Here is a 23,086-nt window from a genome sequence, read left to right as displayed (position 1 = left end):
CATCTTCTCTGGCAGTCCAATCTGTCTTTTTTATGTTACTGGATTTGGGTTTGCCAGTATTTTGTTGAGGATTTCGTGTCTATATTCATAAATAATATTGGTCTGTAGTTTTCTTGTGATGTTTTTGTTTGCCTTTGACATTAAGTTAATATAGTTCTTATAGAATGAACTTAGAAATATTCCCTCCTCCATTTCCTGGAAGAATTTACAAAAGATTAGTATTTTTTCCTTAAATATCTGAAAGGATTCACTAGTGAAGCCAGCTGGACCTGGGATTTTCTTTATAGGAAGATTTTAAAATACAAAGTCAACTTCTTATTAAAGGATGTAATATGCGGAATAATACCCCACCTAAAAGGTATCAGTGTCCTAGTCCCCTGAGCCTGTGTATATATTACTTTACATGGCAAAAGAGATTTTTCAAATGTGATTAAGTTGAGGAATTTGAGGTGGAGAGAATATTCTGGATTATCCAGCTGAACCCAGTGCAATGACAAATGTTCTTAAAAGTGAAAGAGAGAGGGAGAAAAAGAGGTCAGAATAATACGATGTGCAAAGCACTTGACCTGTCATTACTTCTTTTGAAGATGAACAGTGCCCACGAGCCTAGGTGGTGTTCTCTAGAAGCTGGAAAAATCAAAGAAACAGATTGCCCCCTAGAGCCTCCAGACAGGAATGCAATCCTGCTGACACTTTTTTTTCAAGATGTATTTACGTATTTATTTGCAGGGTTGGGGACAGGAGAAGGAAAGAATCTCAAATAGACTCCCCACTGAGCACAGAGCCTGACATGGTGCTCGATCTCATGACCCTGAGATGATGACCTAAGCCAAAACCAAGAGTTGGGTGCTTAACCAACTGAGCCACCCAGACACCCCTGACACCTTGATTTTAGTCTAGTGAACTTCTAACTTGCAGAACTGTAAAGATAATAAATTTGTGTTGTATTAAGCTACTAAACTGGAAGTAATTTGTTATAGCAGCAATAGAAAATGAATACCTAAACTATTCATATTTTCTATTTCTTCTTGAATTTGTTTTGGTAACTGTGTCTTTCAAGGAGTTTGTCCATTTCATCTAATTTCTCTAATTTGTTGTTCACAGTATTCTCTAACAATTCTTTTAGTTTCTGTAAGGTCAGTAGAAATGTCCTCTATTCCATTGCTGATTTTGGGAATTTGTGTGTTCTTTCTCATTCACTGCCTCTCTGTGCCTTAATAGGTTTGTTCAAAGGTTTCTCAATTTTGTTAATCTTTTCATAGAATCAAAGTTTGATTTCATTGATTTTTTTTCTACTCCTTTTTTTCTATTTCATTGGTTTCTATTCTGATGTTTATTATTCTCTGCTTTCTTTGGGTTTATTTAATTAATTTATTTATTTTAATTTCTCTGGTTTCTTCAGTGAAAGCTTAGGCTGTTGATTTGACACCTTCATATTTTATAATATTATTGTTTAAATCCTCTAAGCACTGATTTAGCTACATCCCATACATTTTGAACTATTTTTTATAATAATTCAGGTCAAATATTTTTCAGTTTCTTTGATTTCTTCTTTGACCCATGGGTTATATAGAAGTGTATTGTTTAATTTCCAAGTTTTTGTGGATTTCTCAAATTGAGAAATCTGTTGTTGATTTCTAACTTAATACCATTACGGTTGAAGAATATACTTTGCATGTTTCTATCCTTTTAAATTCGTCAAGACTTGTTTTGTAGCCTAACATCCTATTCATCTGGCAGAATGATGCATGTGTACTTGAAAAGATTATGTATTCTGCTGTTTTGTATGCAGCATTCTACTGATATCAGTTAAGTCAGGTTGGGTGATAGCACTGATTCATCTATATCCTTGCCAATTATTTTTTCTAGTTGTACTATCATTTTTGAGAGTTATTAAAGTATCTAACATTATTGTTGAAATGTCCATTTCTTTCTTCAATTCTGTCAGTTTTTGCTTTATATATTATGGACTCTTGTTAGGGATATGTATATTCACAATTGTTTTATCTTTCTGAAAAATTGACGCTTTTATCATTATAAAATGTCCCTCTTTGTACCTAGTAATATTTTTTTTATTCAAGTCTGTTTAATCTAGTATTAGCATGGTCACTTTTGCTCTCTTTTGGTTACAAGTTGCATTGTATGTTTTTTTCATTCTTTTACTTTTAATCTATTTGGGTCTTTGAATGAAAAGTTTGTCTCTTGTAGACAGCATAGAGTTGGATCTTGCTTTTTATCCAGTCTGACAATCTCTGAATTTTGGAGTGTTTAATCTACTCACATTTAATATTATTATCAGTATAATTGGGTTTGTATCTACCAATTTGCTGTTTGTTTTCTATATTACTCATGTATTTTTTGGTTCCTCTGTTTTTCCTTTACTGCCTTTGTTGATATTAAGTAGGTATTTTCTAGTATGCCATTTTAATTCCTTTGTTGATTTTTTAAAGACATATTTTTGGGGCACCTGGGTGGCTCAGTTCGTTAAGTGTCTGACTTTTGATTTCACCTCAGGTCATGGTCTTAAGGTCTTGAGATCGACACCCATATTGGGCTCCATGCTTAGCATGGCATCTGGTTGAGATTCTCTCTCCCTCTCCTTCTGCTCCTTCCCCTGCTCTCTCTCTCTCTGAAATAAATAATTTTTTTCTTAAACAATAAAAAATTAGGGGTTTGTGGGTGGCTCAGCCTGTTAAGAATCTGCCTTTGACTTGGGTCATGATCTCAGGGTTCTGAGATTGAGCCCCACATTGGGCTCCTTGCTCTGCAGGGAGCCTGCTTCTCCCTCTCCTTCTGCCTGCCACTCCCTCTGCTTGTGCTCTCTCTCATTCTCTCTGTCAAATAAATAAACACAATACTTAACAAAATTAAGGTGCATATTGTAATTTAGAGATTATTATATGCATCTTAATTTATCACAACCAATTTCAGATAGTGCTTACTCAATTCCAGTAAAGTATAGCCACTTTGCTCTGATATTCGTGCTATTATTGTCATAGGTAATATATCTCTATATTATAAGCCCAGCATACAGTGTTACAATTATTGCTTCATACAATGGTATGTCTTTTTTAGAAGAAAGGAAAAAAATATATAAAGTCTTTTTTTTAATTGAAAATTTACCATCTCTGTTATTTTATTTCTTCCTGTGGACTTGAGTTACCATCTATGTCATTTCATTTTTCCAATATATTTCCATTTTCTCCATCTTCCTTTGTGTTATTATTGTCATATATTATATGCTAATATGTTATAAATCCAAAAACACAGTTTTATAAATTTTGTTCCATGCATTTGTTTTTAAATCATTTGAAACGAAAAGAGAAATAGATGTATTTATACTGCTTATCATTAGCTACATAATAACTTTAGTCATGTTCTTTATTTCTTTGTATGAATTTAAGATATAATCTGGTATCATTTCCTTTCAGCCTGAAGAAATTCCATTAATATTTCTTAAAAAGTTATTGAGAAAAGACCCACATGACATAAAATTCACCCGTTATTGTATGTGTTCAATTGTTCTAGTATATTTAGAGATATGTGCAATCATCCTCACAGTCTACTTTAAAACATTTTTTGTCACCTCAAAAAGAAACCATATACTTATTATAAGAACTGTTCAGCTCTCGTATCTTTTCCTTTACCACCCCAGCCCTAAACAACCACTTACCTATTTTCTGCCTCTGTTCTGGACTTAAATGTGAATGGAATCATATCATATCAGTCTTTTGTGGCTGGCTTCTTTCACTTAGCATAATGCTTCTGGATTCATTCATATTGTAGTATGTATCAGTACTTCATTCCTTTTTATGCATGAATAATATTCCATTGTGTGTGTGTATGTACATATATATGTATGTGTATGTATTTGTATATAGGTTATCCATTCATCCATTGATGCACATTTGGCTATTATAAATAATGCTATGGTAAGCTCTGATGTACAAATTTCTGTGTGCACATATATTTTGATTTCTTTTGGGTATATATTTAGGAGTGGCATTGCTATGTCACATGGTAACTCTATGTTTAATTATTTGAAGAACTGCCAGAGACTGTTTTTCAAAGTAGCTGCATCATTTTACATTCTCATCAGCAGTGTGTGATTGTTCATATTTCTCCACATCCTTACCAATGAATTCATTTTGCTCGTGATTTTGTAGGTCAGAAATTTAGGAAGGGTTTAAATGAGAAGTGCTTGCTTTTGTTACCTCATGTAGTTACAGTCAGATGTCAACTGAAGCTGCTGTCTTCTGAAGGCTAATCTGTACTAATATTCAAGATGGTTCATTCATATGATGTTGGCTGATTACTAGCTACTGACTGAAAGCTAAACTAGTGTTGACCAGAGCATCTGCATTTGGCCTCTTCAGTATGGTGTTCTTACATAGTGTCTAGCTTCCCCCAAGGTCCATTTATTTTTACAAAAGTTTTAATAACTATATACTTTTAAATCTGTAAGTTGTGCTTATTTTTTTGAAAAAGATTCATGTATTTATTTGAGAGACAGAGAGAAAAAGGGAGAGAGAGAGAGAGAGGGAGAGATAGCACAAATGGGAGAAGCAGAGGTAGAGGGAGAATCATTGCTGAGCGTGGAGCCCAGTGCAGGGGCTCAATCTCATAACCCCAAGATTACAACCCAAGCCAAAACCAAGAGCTGGTCACCAACCAACTGTAACATCCAGGCACCGCTGTGCTTATTTTTTTAGTCCAGTTTTTTCTTTTCTAATAGTCTTGGTCTTTTGTTACTACATATACATGTTTGTCTTTAATAATTTTAGTTATGTTTAGTATATTTGATAATATTTTATCTGTTTCTGCAAGTTTAATCCTGCTATTTTGTCCATTCTTGCACATGTAGATTGTTGATTTGCATGTTTCATAATTGTAGATTTGTGAGCTCATCTTCAGTGTACTTTTATCTTTGAGGATCCTGTGCAGTCTAAGTTGAAGGCAACTTCACCTAGAGCCAGTTACCACTTGCTTTTGTCAAGTGCTTCAGGAATATTACTAGTTGGTGACTATGGTTATGCCCAGGAACATTTGATAAACACTCTTATTTTTTTTCCACAGTAGTGTTTTGGGTTTCTGTTTTGTTTTGGTTGGTGTTTTTTGATAATAAGATTTCTGGAATCAAGACTCCACAACTAATTTTTAAATAGTTAATGATTTAAAATCATTTAAAATAATTTAATGATTTATAGGATTAAAGGACATAATGATTTAAAAATTATCTTGATAAAATTTTAAGTTATAGGTTCAGTTGTATTTAAATAAATTTCCTTACACAGAGAAATTTCATTTTAATATTCATTATTAACTTAAAACTGTGAAGTTATTCTTATTGCAATAAGTATATATCCTGGAACACAGCAGAAGTATAACATATTAATAATTGCTATAATTTATGGAATGTCAACTATGTGTTAGAGTCTTTGTTAAGCTCTTTATATTATTTTTCTCTATGAAACTAGAAAGGTATGTATAATTATTATTATCTCTTTACTAAATAGGGAGTCTCAGAGAAGGGTAGATGTGGGACTCAGAGATCTTTTTGTTTTATTTCAAAGCCTAGACTTTAACAGCAAGATGTTAGATCCTTTACTTGGTATTTTTCAAATGCTGTGTTGAAGACAGATATATCCAGGGTAGTTGTGAGGCTTTCTTCATTATAGTTACTTAGGACTTAGAGTAACACCTTGAATCTTGCTAATACTATGCCAGAAGAAAAAATTGGAATTTTAGAATATCTTGCACCAACAATTAAATGCTCTGGTTCAGAAGTAACACACATCATTTCTGCTCACAAGTCACTGATTAGTACTGGCCACTTTTCCCACCCATTCACAAGTAGGCCAGATATTATAATCCTAGTATATGCGTAGGATGTAGAGATATTTAGTGAGCTAAATATTTATTGAGTACAAAATTGACTATCAACTTCAACTAATAGCTGGCAACCTCTAAGTTCATAATATGGTCTCAACAGTTCCACACATCACATCCAGAGAAATAGCACTTAGAAAAAGAAGAAAAACTACCAGTGTTCAAAGAAAAATTTCCCAGAAGTTTCCAACACACTTCCTTCATTTAGTATTGGCTAGAACTGTATCATTTGTCCATTCTTAACAAATTACTGGTAAAAAGAATGAGATTTTTATGGTTGGCTCAGCCCAATTGAGATCTGCCTTCTAAAGCCAGGGATCGGGTTACTTTTCCCCAGAGCTTTTGGTTATCTGAAGTTTGTGTAAGTGTTAAAAAAAGATATTTCTCTAGCACTTTTTAGTAAATCAAATCCGCAAATTAAAAATACTTCAATACTATCAATAACTCAGGTGTTAAAAACAAAAGGGGAAGTGGAGAAATGGATACAGGCAGGAGACCTGATTGGCTACAAACTTGATTGGCTGCAAAGGACAAACCAGGAGGGCTAGAACTGTCAACAAGAGACATTATACAATGCACTAAGAATAAGTATCAATAACTTATTAGTTCCTATCCCAAAACAATGGGTAAGTCTATCCATTTATAAATTTTGTTGAAAGGACACTTCTTTTATTGAAGAATTTTCATTTGCCACAAAGGCCTATTTACAACTTTATCTTTACTATACTACCTCAAAACTAGCTAACATTAATTGAGAATTTGCTATGTGCCAGGCATATTGTAGCTTGCTACATGGATTTATAAATTAATCCTTGCAGTAATCCTACGAATAGGGTAATTATCAGTTCTCTCATTTTACAGATTAAAAACCTGAGGTTCAGTTCTGGCATGTAATTTGACTAAGGTCACACAATAAGTCACCAACCAGATGTTAAACCAGAGCAATTTGGTTCCAAAGTTTCTGTTATTAAGCTATGTTACTTATGCTTCCTCTATTGGTAATATTTATTCATTTAATTAAGAAGAATTTACTGCATTCCTACTTGGTAAACACACCTCGCCTTGTACTAGGATTCAGGAATTCAGCAGTGAGTAAAATAAATCCATGGCCTCATGAGTTTACATTCTAGTAGGGGAGATAGATAAATAAGTAAATTATAAAAGTTATTTGGTGATAAATGACTTGGAGAATAATAAAAAGCTCATGTGTGCATGTATGTGTGATGCAATTTAAAAATCACAAGGTGACATTTAAGAGAAATCCTGGAAGAGAGGAGAGACCATGTCCTAAAGCAGTCAGGAGAAAGAATGGTCAAGCATACAGAGCAGTTATTTGCAAAGGTCCTGAAATGGGTCAATAGATTTTCCTTTTCTTTTTTATGTTCAAAATAAGGAGCAAAGTACCATTTTCATAATCTGATAAGAATAATAGATACAGCAAAGTCATTTGGGGCTGGGGCAAAGAAATGCTGCCAAAAATAACATCTGAAAGTTTTCAAAGTTGAATTCTTTCCCTTCAGAAGAAAAGAGTTTAGTGCTTGCCTACCTGCCTCCCTGGTGAGTTTGAGGGATGGTAAGAAAATCAGTGTGGCAATAGCAGAGTAACCTAGGATGTGAATCATCAGCAATAAGGTGACAGAGATAGCCCTTCTTTTGAGGTCTCATATATAGGTTATTGCAGGAATTTTAGCTTTTGTTCTCTGGAAGATAAAAAGGGGAGACTTTTGAGTGGAGGGTTACATCTAGCTTAGTTTTAGTTTTTTCAAAGATTTTATTTATTCATGAAAAACACACATAAAGAGAGAGGGAGAGTGAGAGGCAGAGACACAGTCAGAGGGAGAAGCAGGCTCCATGCAAGGAACCTGACATGGGACTCAAACCCGGTTCTCCAGGATCACACCCTGGGCTGAAGGCGGCACTAAACCGCTGAGCCACCTGGGCTGCCCTCTAGCTTAGTTTTAAAAGGATCATTCTTTTGTGTTTGCCTTTTTTTTCTTTTTTTTTTTTTTTTTTAGTATAGTTGACACACAGTGTGTACAATTTAGTGATTTGACAAGTTCATAGTTTGTCATGTTCACAAGCCCAGCTGCCATCTGTCCCATTATATCACTATTATAGTATCATTGACTATATTCCTTATGCTATGCTTTTTATTCCTGTAAGAGTCATTCCATAACTGGAGGCCTGTATCTCCCTCTCCCCTTAACTCATTTTCCCCAACCCCACACCCCCCTACTCCTCTGGCAGCCATCAGTTTGTTCTTTGTGTTTATAGTTCTGATTCTGCTTTTTGTTCATTTTTTAGATTCTATCTATGAGTGGGGTCATATAGTATTTGCCTTTCTCAGTCTGATTAATTTCATTTGGCATAATACCCTCTAGGTCCATCCATGTTTTCTCAGAAGGCACAATCTCACTCCTTTTAATGACTGTGTAATATTCCATTGTATACATATACCACACTTTCCTTATCTATTTGCCTATAGATGGGCATGTAGGTTGCTTCCTTGTCTATTGTAAATAATGTTGCAATAAACACTTTTCAAGTTAGTGTTTTCATTTTCCCTGGGTAAATACCCAATAGTGGAGTTATAGGATCACATGATATTTGTATTTTATTTTGAATTTTTTAAAGTAAACTCTACCCTCAACATGGGGCTTGAAATCATGACCCTAAGATCAAGAGTTGCATATTCTACCAATTGAGCCAGCCAGGTGCCCCATGTATTTCTATTTTTAATTTTTTGAGGAACCTCCATAATGTTATCCCACAGTGGCTCTATCAGTTTACTCCAACAGTACATGAGGGTTCCCTTTTCTCCACATCCTTGCCAACACTTATTTCCTGTGTTGTTGATTTTAGCCATTCTAACAGGTGTAAGGTGATATCTCATTGTGGTTTCCATGTGATGACTGGTGTTGAGCATCTTTTCATGTGTCTCTTGGCCATTTGGATGTCATCTCTGGAAAAATGTCTATTCAGGCCCTTTTTTCCATAATTTATTTGTATTGTTTGTTTTTTCAGTGTTCTTTATATATTTTGGATATTAATCCCTTATTGGATATATCATTTGCAAATATCTTCTCCCATTTAGTCATTGTCTTTTTGTTTTATTAATGGTTTCTTTTACTGTGTAGGAAGTCTTTTTGATGTAGTCTGAGTAGCTTATTTTTGCTTTTGTCTCCCTTGCCTTAGGAAACATATCCAGAAATATGTTGCTATGATCAATGTCAGAGAAATTACTGTTTGTGTCCTCTTCTAGGATTTTTATGGTTTCAGATCCCACGTTTTGTTCTTTTGAATTACATTTTGAATTTATTTTTGTGCATGGTATATGAAAGTGGTCCAGGGGATCCTGGGTGGCTCAGCAGTTTGGCGCCTGCCTTTGGCCCAGGGCATGATCCTGGAGTCCCGGGATCGAGTCCCACATCGGGCTTCCTGCATGGAGCCTTCTTCTCTTTCTGCCTATGTCTCTGCCTCTCTCCCTGTGTCTCTTGTGAATAAATAAATAAAATCTTTTAAAAAAAGTGGTCCAATTTCATTCTTTTACATGTAGCTGTCCAGTTTTCCCAGCACCAGTTTTTGAAAAAAAAAACTGTCTTGTCCTTATTGTATATTCTTGCCTCCTTTGTCATAGATTACCATATAAATGTGAGTTTATTTCTGGGCTTTCTATCCTGTTCCATTGATCTATGTGTCTGTTTCTATGCCAATACCATACTGCTTTGATTACTGTAGCTTTGTAGTATATCTTGAAATCTGGAGTTGGGATACCTCCAGCTTCATTCTTTTTTCCAGAATTGCTTTGGCTACTCAGGGTCTTTGGTGGTTCATACAAATTTTAGGATTATCTGTTCTAGTTCTGTGAAAAATGCCATTGATATTTTGGTAGAGATTGCACTGAATCTGTAGATTGCTTTGGGTAATATGGACATTTTATCAATATTTTTCCAATCCATAAGTATGGAACTTCTTTCCGTTTGTTTTATTTTCAGTTTCTTTCAGTAGTGTTTTATAGTTTTCAGAGTATAGGTCTTTTATTGCCTTGGTTAAGTTTATTCCTTGGTATTTTATTATTTTTGGTTTTTTAAATTTCTCCTTTGGCAATTTCATTGTTAGTATATTAGAAATACATTTCTGATTTCTGATTTTGTATCCTGCCTCTTTACTGAATTCATTTATTAGTTCTATTAGTTTTTTGATGGCATCTAGGATTTTCTATGTATAGTATCATGTTGTCTGTAAACTATTGAGTTAGTATGTTATACATAAACCTTATGTTAATCACAAACCCAAAATCTATGATAGATACACACAAAATAAAATCACACAAAGCACTGTAGATACCTATTGATCACAAAGAAAAAGAGCAAGAGAAGAACAAAGGAACAAAACAACAAAACAACCAGAAAAGAAATTTCAGAACTGGTAGTAAGTACATACCCATCAATAATTTTTTAAATACTCCAATCAAAAGACATGGGGGAAAAAGACATCGAGTGGTGGAATGAAGAAAAAAACCAAGACCCTCTATGTGCTGCCTACAAGAGACTCACCTGAGACCTAACGATTCATAAAGACTGAAAGTGAAGGGATGGAAAAACATTCATCATGCAAATGAAAGTGAAAAAAAGAAAAAAGCCAAGGTAGCAATGATTCTATCAGACAAAATAGACTTTAAGACAAAGACTGTAACAAGAGACAAAGAAGGGCATTACATAATGATAAAGGGACCAATGCAATAAGATGATATTACAATTGTAAATATCTACATACCCGGATGCCTGGGTGGCTCAGCAGTTGAGTGTCTGCCTTTGGCTCAGGGCATGATCCCAGAGTCCCTGGATCGAGTCCCACATTGGGCTTCCTGCATGGAGCCTGCTTCTCCCTCTGCCTGTGTTTCTGCCTCTCTATGTCTCTCATAAATAAATAAAATCTTAAAAAAAATAAAAATAATAAATATCTACATAATTAACACTGGAGCACCTAAATACCTAAATATTAAACATAAAAAGAAAATTGATGCTAATACAGTAATAGTAGGGGACTCTAACATTCCACTTATATCAATGGGTAGATTTATCTAGACAGAAAATCAATAAGGAAATAATGTCACATAATGTATGACAATAATGACACATTGGACCAGATGAATGTAACAGATATACACAGAACATTACATCTAAAAGCAACAGAGAGGATCCCTGGGTGGCGCAGCGGTTTGGCGCCTGCCTTTGGCCCAGGGCGCGATCCTGGAGACCCAGGATCAAATCCCACATTGGGCTCCCGGTGCATGGAGCCTGCTTCTCCCTCTGCCTATGTCTCTGTCTCTCTCTCTCTCTCTGTGACTATCATAAATAAATAAAAATTAAAAAAAATAAAAGCAACAGGGTACACATTCTTTTCAAGTGTACATGGAGCATTCTCCAGAATAGCCCACATATTAGGCTATAAAACAAGCCTCAATAAATTTAAGATTGAAATCATACCATGCATTTTTTCTGACTATAATGATGTGAAATTAGAAATAAATCATGTTTAAAAAAAACTGGAAAAAACACAAACACCTGGAGAGAAAACAACATGATACTAAACAACCAATGGGTTAATGAAGCAATAAAAAAAAGAAATAAAAAAATATACAGGGTGACAAATGAAAATGCAAACACAATGGTCAAAATCTCTGAGACACAGTGAAAGCAGTTCTGAGAGAGGAATATGGAGTAATACAGGCATCCCTGAAGAGACAAGGAAAAACTCAAGTGAACAATCTAAACTTACACTGGAAGGAAACAGAAAAAGAACAAACAAAACCCAAGGTGAGTAGGAAAAAAACCTGAAATAATAAAAATCAGAGCAGACACGAATAATGTAGAAGACTAAAACAATAACAACAAAAAAATCAATGAAACTAGGAACTGAAGATAAACAAAACTGGAGACCCTTAGACTCATCAAGAAAAAAGAGATAGGGTCCAAATAAATAAAACCAGAAATGAGAGAGCATAGGCAACACCGCCACAGAAATACAAAAGATTATTAAGAGAATACTATGAAAAATTATATGCCAACGAATGGAACAATCTGTAAGAAATGGATAAATTTTTAGAAACATGCAGTCTTCCAAAGCTGAATCAGGAAGAAGTAAAAAATCCGATAGACAGGACCAGATGGCTTCACAGGTGAATTCTACCAAAAATTTTAAGAAGAGTTAATACCGATTCTTCTTGAACTATTCCAAAAAAATTTAAGTGGCAGGAAAGCTTCCAAATACGTTTTACCAGGCCAGCATCACCCTGATACCAAAAAGCAAAGGCACCACAAGAAAAGAAAACCACAGGTCAGTATTCCTGATGAACACGAATGGACAAATCCTCAACAAAATATTAGGAAACCGCTGACAACAGTATGTTAAAAAGATCATTCACCATGATCAGTGGGATTTATTTCCAGGATGCAGGGATGGGTCAGTTCCTTGCAAATCAGACATCATACAACACATCAATACGACTAAGGATGAAAATCATATGATCATCTCAACAAATGCAGCAGAAGCATTTGACAATATCTGACAGTCACTCATGATGAAAACTCTCCACAACCTGGGGATGGAGAAAACATTCCTCAACATAAGGACCATATATGAAAAACCCACAGCTAACATCATACTCAGTGTTGAAAAACTGAGAGCTTTTCCCCTAAGATCAAGAACGAGACAAGGATGTCCATTGTCACCAGTTTTATTCAACATAGTATTGGAAGTTCCAGCCACAGCAGTCAGAGAAGAAAAGGAAATAAAGAGGCATCCATGTTGGTAAAGAAGAAATTAAACTGTCACTATTTTCAGACAACAGGATTGTTCTGTTAAAGATGCAGCTGACAATTTATGACCTGGATGTGGGGCATTAAGAAAAAGAGAAGTATCAAGGGTAAATCCACAGTTTTTGGCTTGAGCTGAAAAATTGAGTCAACATTAACAGAGATGAGAATTGCTTTAGAGGCATCTGGTTTGGAAGATTAGGAGTTCAGTTTTGGGCAGTTAAGCATGAGGGTTTTGTTTTGTTTTGTTTTGTTTAGATTTTATGTATTTATTTGAGACAGAGAGAGATAGCCAGCAGGGAGAAGAGAAGAAAAAAAGGCTCCCTGCTGAGCAGGAGCCAGATGCAGGGCTCAATCCCGGGACCCTGGGATCATGATCTGAGCTGAAGGCAAACACTTAACTGGCTGAGCCACTTAGGCACCCCTAAGCTTGAGATCTAATGAGACTTGCAAGTGGAGATTATTTTAAAAATCTGAAGGAGGCATTTGGGCATAATATATCTGATCTTTTAAACTTTAGCTTTAAAATTTGCTGGCTCTTCCAAAGAATATTTCCAATCTCAGAAAAATTATTAAGAAGATTCTAACAAATGTAATTCATTTGTTAATAATCTGGAAATTAATCCACCTTCTCCTAATTGAAAAGGCAGAAATAGTTTTAGCATTCAGTAAGAAAAGCATCATAGCATAGTTCAGTGTATAGATTCAGAGCCAGTTTGCCTGGATTTTTTTTAAAATTTTTTATTTATTCATGAGAGACGCAGAGAGGCAGAAATGCAGGCAGAGGGAGAAGCAGGCTTCTCGCAGGGAGCCCAACGTGGGACTTGATCCTGGATCCTGGGATCACACCCTGAGCTGAAGGGAAAAGCTCAACCGTTGAGCCACCCAGGGGTCCCCAGTTTGCCTGGATTTAAATCCTTATTGTTCTTATTGACTGTGTGCTAAATATATGATGCAGATTGTCTTTCAGATAATTTGCTAAAAGCCTGTTTTGAGTAAACTCATAAAACCCTAACCAAACTATACTTTTTTTTAAAAGATTTTATTTATGAAAGAGAGAGCAGGAGAGAGAGTGTGAACAGGGGGAGGGAGAAGAAGGCTCCCCACTGAGCAGGGAGCTGACCCAGGTCTGGATCGAAGGACCGTGGAATCACAACCCGAGCCTAAGGCAGACCCTTAACTGACTGAGCCACCCAGAACACCCCCAAATTATACCATCTTCTTAGAAAAGGTTGTGTGTTTCACATAAAGCCATGTATCTGGACAGATGTCTAATGAAAAATGCAACACTTCTGGGATCTGATTACATTCTTTAAAAGCTGTTTTTCGGGGGAGGAGCAAGATGGCGGAAGAGTGGGGTCCCCAAGTCACCTGTCTCCACCGAATTACCTAGAAAACCTTCAAATTATCCTGAAAATCTATCAATTCGGCCTGAGATTTAAAGAGAGACCAGCTGGAATGCTACAGTGAGAAGAGTTCGCGCTTCTATCAGGTAGGAAGACGGGGAAAAGAAATAAAGGAACAAAGGCCTCCGAGGGGGAGGGGCCCGCGAGGAGCCGGGCTGAGGCCGGGGCGAGTGTCCCCAGGACAGGAGAGCCCCGTCCCGGAGACGCAGGAGCTGCACCGACCTTCCCGGGGGAAAGGGGCTCGCAGGGAGGTGGAGCAGGACCCGGGAGGGCGGGGATGCCCTCGGGCTCCCGGGGACACTAAGAGAGCAACTGCGCGCCCAGGAGAGTGCGCCGAGCTCCCTAAGGGCTGCAGCGCGCACGGCGGGACCCGGAGCAGCTGGGGGGGGGGGGGGGGAGGGCGGCTCCGCGGAGGGGGCTGCGGGGCGGGGGCAGCTCGGGGGGTGGGGGGGGGGCTCGGGCAGAGGAAGAGGCTCCGCGGAGGGGGCTGCGCGGTTCCAGGAGCAGCTCGGAGGGGCTCGGGCGGCAGCTCCGCGGAGGGGGCTGCGCGGCCCGGGAGCGCGAATCCACCAACGCAGGCCCCGGAGCACAGGGCGCCGGGACACAGCCCAGGATCCCGCCTCCCCCGGGACAGGCAGAGGCTGGGAGGGCCCAGGACAGCAAGGACGCTCCTGCCCCAGCTGAGCAGATCAGCGGCCCCGCCCCGGAGCCTCCAGGCCCTGCAGACGGAGTTCCTGCCGGAGCTGAATCCAGGTTTCCAGAGCTGCCCCGCCACTGGGGCTGTTCCTCCTGCGGCCTCACGGGGTAAACAACCCCCACCGAGCCCTGCACCAGGCAGGGGCACAGCAGCTCCCCCAACTGCTAACACCTGAAAATCAGCACAACAGGCCCCTCCCCCAGAAGACCAGCTGGACAGACAACTTCCAGGAGAAGCCAAGGGACTTAAAGTACACAGAATCAGAAGATACTCCCCGTGGTTCTTTTTTTTTGTTTGTTTTGCTTTTTGATTTGTTTCCTTCCCCCACCCCCTTTTTTTCTCCTTTCTTTTTCTTTCTCTTTTTCTTTTTTTTTTTTCGTTTTTTTTCTTCCCTTTTTTTTCTCTTTCTCTTTTCTTTCCTTCTTTCTCTCCTCCCTTTGTCTCTTTTTCCCAATACAACTTGCTTTTGGCCACTCTGCACTGAGCAAAATGACTAGAAGGAAAACCTCACCTCAAAAGAAAGAATCAGAAACAGTCCTCTCTCCCACAGAGTTACAAAATCTGGATTACAATTCAATGTCAGAAAGCCAATTCAGAAGCACTATTATACAGCTACTGGTGGCTCTAGAAAAAAGTATAAAGGACTCAAGAGACTTCATGACTGCAGAATTTAGAGCTAATCAGGCAGAAATTAAAAATCAATTGAATGAGATGCAATCCAAACTAGAAGTCCTAACGACGAGGGTTAACGAGGTGGAAGAACGAGTGAGTGACCTAGAAGACAAGTTGATAGCAAAGAGGGAAACTGAGTAAAAAAGAGACAAACAATTAAAAGACCATGAGGATAGATTAAGGGAAATAAACGACAGCCTGAGAAAGAAAAACCTACGTTTAATTGGGGTTCCCGAGGGCGCCGAAAGGGCCAGAGGGCCAGAATATGTATTTGAACAAATTCTAGCTGAAAACTTTCCTAATCTCGGAAGGGAAACAGGCATTCAGATCCAGGAAATAGAGAGACCCCCCCCTAAAATCAATAAAAACCGTTCAACACCTCGACATTTAATAGTGAAGCTTGCAAATTCCAAAGATAAAGAGATGATCCTTAAAGCAGCAAGAGACAAGAAATCCCTGACTTTTATGGGGAGGAGTATTAGGGTAACAGCAGACCTCTCCACAGAGACCTGGCAGGCCAGAAAGGGCTGGCAGGATATATTCAGGGTCCTCAATGAGAAGAACATGCAACCAAGAATACTTTATCCAGCAAGGCTCTCATTCAAAATGGAAGGAGAGATAAAGAGCTTCCAAGACAGGCAGCAACTAAAAGAATATGTGACCTCCAAACCAGCTCTGCAAGAAATTTTAAGGGGGACTCTTAAAATTCCCCTTTAAGAAGAAGTTCAGTGGAACATTCCACAAAAACAAGGACTGAATAGATATCATGATGACACTAAACTCGTATCTCTCAATAGTAACTCCGAATGTGAACGGGCTTAATGACCCCATCAAAAGGCGCAGGGTTTCAGACTGGATAAAAAAGCAGGACCCATCTATTTGCTGTCTACAAGAGACTTATTTTAGACAGAAGGACACCTACAGCCTGAAAATAAAAGGTTGGAGAACCATTTACCATTTGAATGGTCCTCAAAAGAAAGCAGGGGTAGCCATCCTTATATCAGATAAACTAAAATTTACCCCAAAGACTGTAGTGAGAGATGAAGAGGGACACTATATCATACTTAAAGGATCTATTCAACAAGAGGACTTAACAATCCTCAGTATATATGCCCCGAATGTGGGAGCTGCCAAATATATCAATCAATTATTAACCAAAGTGAAGAAATACTTAGATAATAATACACTTATACTTGGTGACTTCAATCTAGCTCTTTCTATACTCGATAGGTCTTCTAAGCACAACATCTCCAAAGAAACGAGAGCTTTAAATGATACACTGGACCAGATGGATTTCACAGATATCTACAGAACTTTACATCCAAACTCAACTGAATACACATTCTTCTCAAGCGCACATGGAACTTTCTCCAGAATAGACCACATATTGGGTCACAAATCGGGTCTGAACCGATACCAAAAGATTGGGATCGTCCCCTGCATATTCTCAGACCATAATGCCTTGAAATTAGAACTAAATCACAACAAGAAGTTTGGAAGGACCTCAAACACGTGGAGGTTAAGGACCATACTGCTAAAAGATAAAAGGGTCAACCAGGAAATTAAGGAAGAATTAAAAAGATTCATGGAAACTAATGAGAATGAAGATACAACCGTTCAAAATCTTTGGGATGCAGCAAAAGCAGTCCTAAGGGGGAAATACATCGCAATACAAGCATCCATTCAAAAACTGGAAAGAACTCAAATACAAAAGCTAACCTTACACATAAAGGAGCTAGAGAAAAAACAGCAAATAGATCCTACACCCAAGAGAAGAAGGGAGTTAATAAAGATTCGAGCAGAACTCAACGAAATTGAGACCAGAAGAACTGTGGAACAGATCAACAGAACCAGGAGTTGGTTCTTTGAAAGAATTAATAAGATAGATAAACCATTAGCCAGCCTTATTAAAAAGAAGAGAGAGAAGACTCAAATTAATAAAATCATGAATGAGAAAGGAGAGATCACTACCAACACCAAGGAAATACAAACGATTTTAAAAACATGAACAGCTATACGCCAATAAATTAGGCAATCTAGAAGAAATGGACGCATTCCTGGAAAGACACAAACTACCAAAACTGGAACAGGAAGAAATAGAAAACCTGAACAGGCCAATAACCAGGGAGGAAATTGAAGCAGTCATCAAAAACCTCCCAAGACACAAGATTCCAGGGCCAGATGGCTTCCCAGGGGAATTTTATCAAACGTTTAAAGAAGAAACCATACCTATTCTCCTAAAGCTGTTTGGAAAGATAGAAAGAGATGGAGTACTTCCAAATTCGTTCTATGAGGCCAGCATCACCTTAATTCCAAAACCAGACAAAGACCCCACCAAAAAGGAGAATTACAGACCAATATCCCTGATGAACATGGATGCAAAAATTCTCAACAAGATACTGGCCAATAGGATCCAACAGTACATTAAGAAAATTATTCACCATGACCAAGTAGGATTTATCCCTGGGACACAAGGCTGGTTCAACACCCGTAAAACAATCAATGTGATTCATCATATCAGCAAGAGAAAAACCAAGAACCATATGATCCTCTCATTGGATGCAGAGAAAGCATTTGACAAAATACAGCATCCATTCCTGATCAAAACTCTTCAGAGTGTAGGGATAGAGGGAACATTCCTCGACATCTTAAAAGCCATCTATGAAAAGCCCACAGCAAATATCATTCTCAATGGGGAAGCACCGGGAGCCTTTCCCCTAAGATCAGGAACAAGACAGGGATGTCCACTCTCACCACTGCTGTTCAACATAGTACTGGAAGTCCTAGCCTCAGCAATCAGACAACAAAAAGACATTAAAGGCATTCAAATTGGCAAAGAAGAAGTCAAACTCTCCCTCTTCGCCGATGACATGATACTCTACATAGAAAACCCAAAAGTCTCCACCCCAAGATTGCTAGAACTCATACAGCAATTCGGTAGCGTGGCAGGATACAAAATCAATGCCCAGAAGTCAGTGGCATTTCTATACACTAACAATGAGACTGAAGAAAGAGAAATTAAGGAGTCAATCCCATTTACAATTGCACCCAAAAGCATAAGATACCTAGGAATAAACCTCACCAAAGATGTAAAGGATCTATACCCTCAAAACTATAGAACACTTCTGAAAGAAATTGAGGAAGACACAAAGAGATGGAAAAATATTCCATGCTCATGGATTGGAAGAATTAATATCGTGAAAATGTCAATTTTACCCAGGGCAATATACACGTTTAATGCAATCCCTATCAAAATACCGTGGACTTTCTTCAGAGAGTTAGAACAAATTATTTTAAGATTTGTGTGGAATCAGAAAAGACCCCGAATAGCCAGGGGAATTTTAAAAAAGAAAACCATATCTGGGGGCATCACAATGCCACATTTCAGGTTGTACTACAAAGCTGTGGTCATCAAGACAGTGTGGTACTGGCACAAAAACAGACACATAGATCAGTGGAACAGAATAGAGAATCCAGAAATGGACCCTGAACTTTATGGGCAACTAATATTCGATAAAGGAGGAAAGACTATCCATTGGAAGAAAGACAGTCTCTTCAGTAAATGGTGCTGGGAAAATTGGACATCCACATGCAGAAGAATGAAACTAGACCACTCTCTTTCACCATACACAAAGATAAACTCAAAATGGATGAAAGATCTAAATGTGAGACAAGATTCCATCAAAATCCTAGAGAAGAACACAGGCAACACCCTTTTTGAACTCGGCCATAGTAACTTCTTGCAAGATACATCCACGAAGGCAAAAGAAACAAAAGCAAAAATGAACTATTGGGACTTCATCAAGATAAGAAGCTTTTGCACAGCAAAGGATACAGTCAACAAAACTCAAAGACAACCTACAGAATGGGAGAAGATATTTGCAAATGACATATCAGATAAAGGGCTAGTTTCCAAGATCTATAAAGAACTTATTAAACTCAACACCAAAGAAACAAACAATCCAATCATGAAATGGGCAAAAGACATGAACAGAAATCTCACAGAGGAAGACATAGACATGGCCAACATGCACATGAGAAAATGCTCTGCATCGCTTGCCATCAGGGAAATACAAATCAAAACCACAATGAGATACCACCTCACACCAGTGAGAATGGGGAAAATTAACAAGGCAGGAAACAACAAATGTTGGAGAGGATGCGGAGAAAAGGGAACCCTCTTACACTGTTGGTGGGAATGTGAACTGGTGCAGCCACTCTGGAAAACTGTGTGGAGGTTCCTCAAACAGTTAAAAATAGACCTGCCCTACGACCCAGCAATTGCACTGTTGGGGATTTACCCCAAAGATACAAATGCAATGAAACGCCGGGACACCTGCACCCCGATGTTTCTAGCAGCAATGGCCACGATAGCCAAACTGTGGAAGGAGCCTCGGTGTCCAACGAAAGATGAATGGATAAAGAAGATGTGGTTTATGTATACAACGGAATATTACTCAGCTATTAGAAATGACAAATACCCACCATTTGCTTCAACGTGGATGGAACTGGAGGGTATTATGCTGAGTGAAGTAAGTCAGTCGGAGAAGGACAAACATTATATGTTCTCATTCATTTGGGGAATATAAATAATAGTGAAAGGGAATATAAGAGAAGGGAGAAGAAATGTGTGGGAAATATCAGAAAGGGAGACAGAACGTAAAGACTGCTAACTCTGGGAAACGAACTAGGGGTGGTAGAAGGGGAGGAGGGCGGGGGGTGGGAGTGAATGGGTGACGGGCACTGGGGGTTATTCTGTATGTTAGTAAATTGAACACCAATAAAAATAAATTAAAAAAAAGCTGTTTTTCCTGGTTTGCTTGTTCTAGGTACCACATCTTAACTGAAATTATTAATTGGTTCTATCTATAATAGATATGGATTCTTAAAATCTGAATCTTATAATTGACAGTGTCCACTCTGTGGACTTAAGAGTTCAGTTTCTGACTGTAATTGCTTATATTGTTACTCTAAGTAACAGCACTTAACTGCTTTCCAAGCAGGCTTTATTCTCTTTCCATATGTTCTGCAAATAGTCTGTGAAAATTGCTTATTACAGGAAATGGCTTTTTTGTTTGTTGCTGCATTTCTGTTTCCTCTGTGCATCCTGCTCAGCTGCTTCAGTATTCTGTCTTTGACAGTGATGAAAGGAGAGCTTAAGGTTCTTTTGACAGAATAAGTAATTTCCATATTGATTCCAAACTGTAAACAGATACCACATTGCACAGGAATACCCTCAGTCTATGTGGGTCGAGTGTGACTGACTTCACTTCTCATCTTCAGGGATGGGGACTGTGACCCATCAGAGGTTTTCTTGTGACTTTTGCTGGAAGCATTGGAAGAAGTTTCTCATTTTTAGGAGTCCTAGCTTTAGCGATATCTTTGTTGTAACATAATAAAGGAAACTTGTTGGAAAATAAAGGTAGTGCAGAGGAAAGCGGTGCTAAAAGACAAAAATAGATTTCTAATTACATTTTTAACCCTTTCATCCATTTCTTAAGCTGAAATAATTTTAAACCCCTTCATCCATTTAAGCTGGATATTTCAGTTATGTGATCCAATGACACTTCCTCTCATTTTAAAATCATGCTTTCACTTTATAAATGAGTCTAAATTACTGATCTACCTGTGGCATATTCTTCTTTAAAATTTTTTTTAAAGTAACCACTACATCCAGCATGGGGCTTGAACTCATGATCTAGAGATCAAGAGTTGCATGTTTTACTGGCTGAGACAGCCAGGTACCCTCCTGTAAAGCTTTCAAGTACCTTCCAGATATAGTAGCCAAGGTTATACTATTTAAACATGTTAATGCGTAATATTCATGATACTATTGTGTACCACATATACACACACTTATGAAATATAAAGAAATGTATTAACATTTAATTATATGGAACCTGTATCAATATGTCCTATTCTATGTGGCCGTAACTGATTTTTATGATAACCTGAAAATTATAATTGGCAGTTGTAATATAGTCATCTAGTAAAAAAGAATGCAATTGAGTTTATAAATGATTATACAAGGAAATAAAACATAAAATATCCAGTAATATGAGCATTCTGATTGGCAAATGCTTTCATATTAGAAATCACCAAGTTGGGAGCCCGGGTGGCTCAGCGGTTTACCGCCACCTTCAGTCCAAGGTGTGATCCTGGAGACCTGGGATCGAGTCCCTTGTCGGGCTCCTTGCATGGAGCCTGCTTCTCCCTCTGCCTGTGTCTGTGCCTCTGTGTCACTCATGAATAAATAAAATCTTAAAAAAAAAAAAAAAAGAAACCACCAAGTTTATTACAGGTCCACAGCCCATTTCCCCAAAATCCACAGGGCCAGATACAATTTTAAAACCAGAATGCTTCAGCTCCTCTAAGCTCTTTTTTTCTTGGTCTGGTCATTTTCATTTGGGTCTTACTATGTTGGAGACTTTCCTCAAGCTTATTGATGCTGATATGTCCGTTCATATGTGAATGTGAAGCACTAAATAGTTGATCAGAAGAATATATCACCATCACCGCCTTGGGCATATTAACCTACGGGGACTTTAATATTGAACTTTTTCTTTAGGGCTCCAAATATCCAGTGTCTGTATGTCTTTTTTGCCTCGGAAGGACCCCTCAATTCCCTGAAGTGAATGAGCCTCTCTGATAGTGTTTTGGACTTAAGCAGGAAAAGGAGATTGCAATGTCATGGCTCACGATGAGGGATGACCCACAGTGTCTTTCACTGCTCTTTACACAAAATTTTCAACCAATTATGTTTATACATTTGTGTGGTAAAATATACATAAAATTTACCATTGTAATAATTTTTAAGCATTCAATTCAGGGCATTAAATACATTCGCGATATGTGAAACCATCACCATTACCTATACCCAAAACTTTTTCATCAGGTCTAACGAAAACTCTGTACTCAACACTAACACTCCCTTCCCCCTTTCTATCCTGGTCCCTGGTAACCTCTAGTTTGCTGTCTATATGAATTTGTCTATTCTAGGTATTCATCATGTAAGTAAAAGCACATGCTTGTCCTTTTATGTTTTTTGTACTTTTTAATTTTTTTAGTAACTCAGGTTAAGTAAATAGCCCAAGGCTATCAGCCATCATGGCCACAGGAACCTAGGTATGTCAAAGGAGACTACTTTTAACTACTTACTATACATTACTACTTTAGTAGTAGACTTTTCCCATCCATATGTATATATGTATCCATACATAACAGGTATTTTGCAAGTGACATTATATCCAGAATGTTTTTCCATACCATTAGTAATTCTCTGAAACATTTTAATGCTTCCTAATAATCATAATCAGTTTAACATCTATAGGTTTTATTTTTTGTTGACATGTTTTGAATTTTAAACAACATATAGCTTTGCACAGAAATACCTGTATTTGACTAGAACCCTAAGATAAAATAGAGTATAAAATCTGGTTCAAACAATGGAACATATTTAATACTTATTGTTAAGCTACCCTTCAGCAATTAGCCAGTTTACACTACTACACGTATTGTCCTCTTCATCACCACTGTTTTTTTATAAGTAGGTAAAAAATGTTTTGCTAGTTGTGACAGATTCTTTAGTAATATTAAAGAATATT

The 23,086-nt window shown here is 37.7% G+C and overlaps 1 protein-coding gene across 1 annotated transcript in view; it reads left to right on the top strand.

Moving 5' to 3' along the window:
- PPHLN1 (periphilin 1) overlaps window positions 1–23,086 on the top strand; it is a 230,353-nt gene that overhangs the window by 47,278 nt on the left and 159,989 nt on the right. The window lies entirely within an intron of this gene.

Source organism: Canis lupus, chromosome 25 (assembly GCF_048164855.1).
Source record: "Canis lupus baileyi chromosome 25, mCanLup2.hap1, whole genome shotgun sequence".
Taxonomy (NCBI): Eukaryota; Metazoa; Chordata; class Mammalia; order Carnivora; family Canidae; genus Canis; species Canis lupus.
This window is presented reverse-complemented; position numbering and strand designations above follow the sequence as displayed.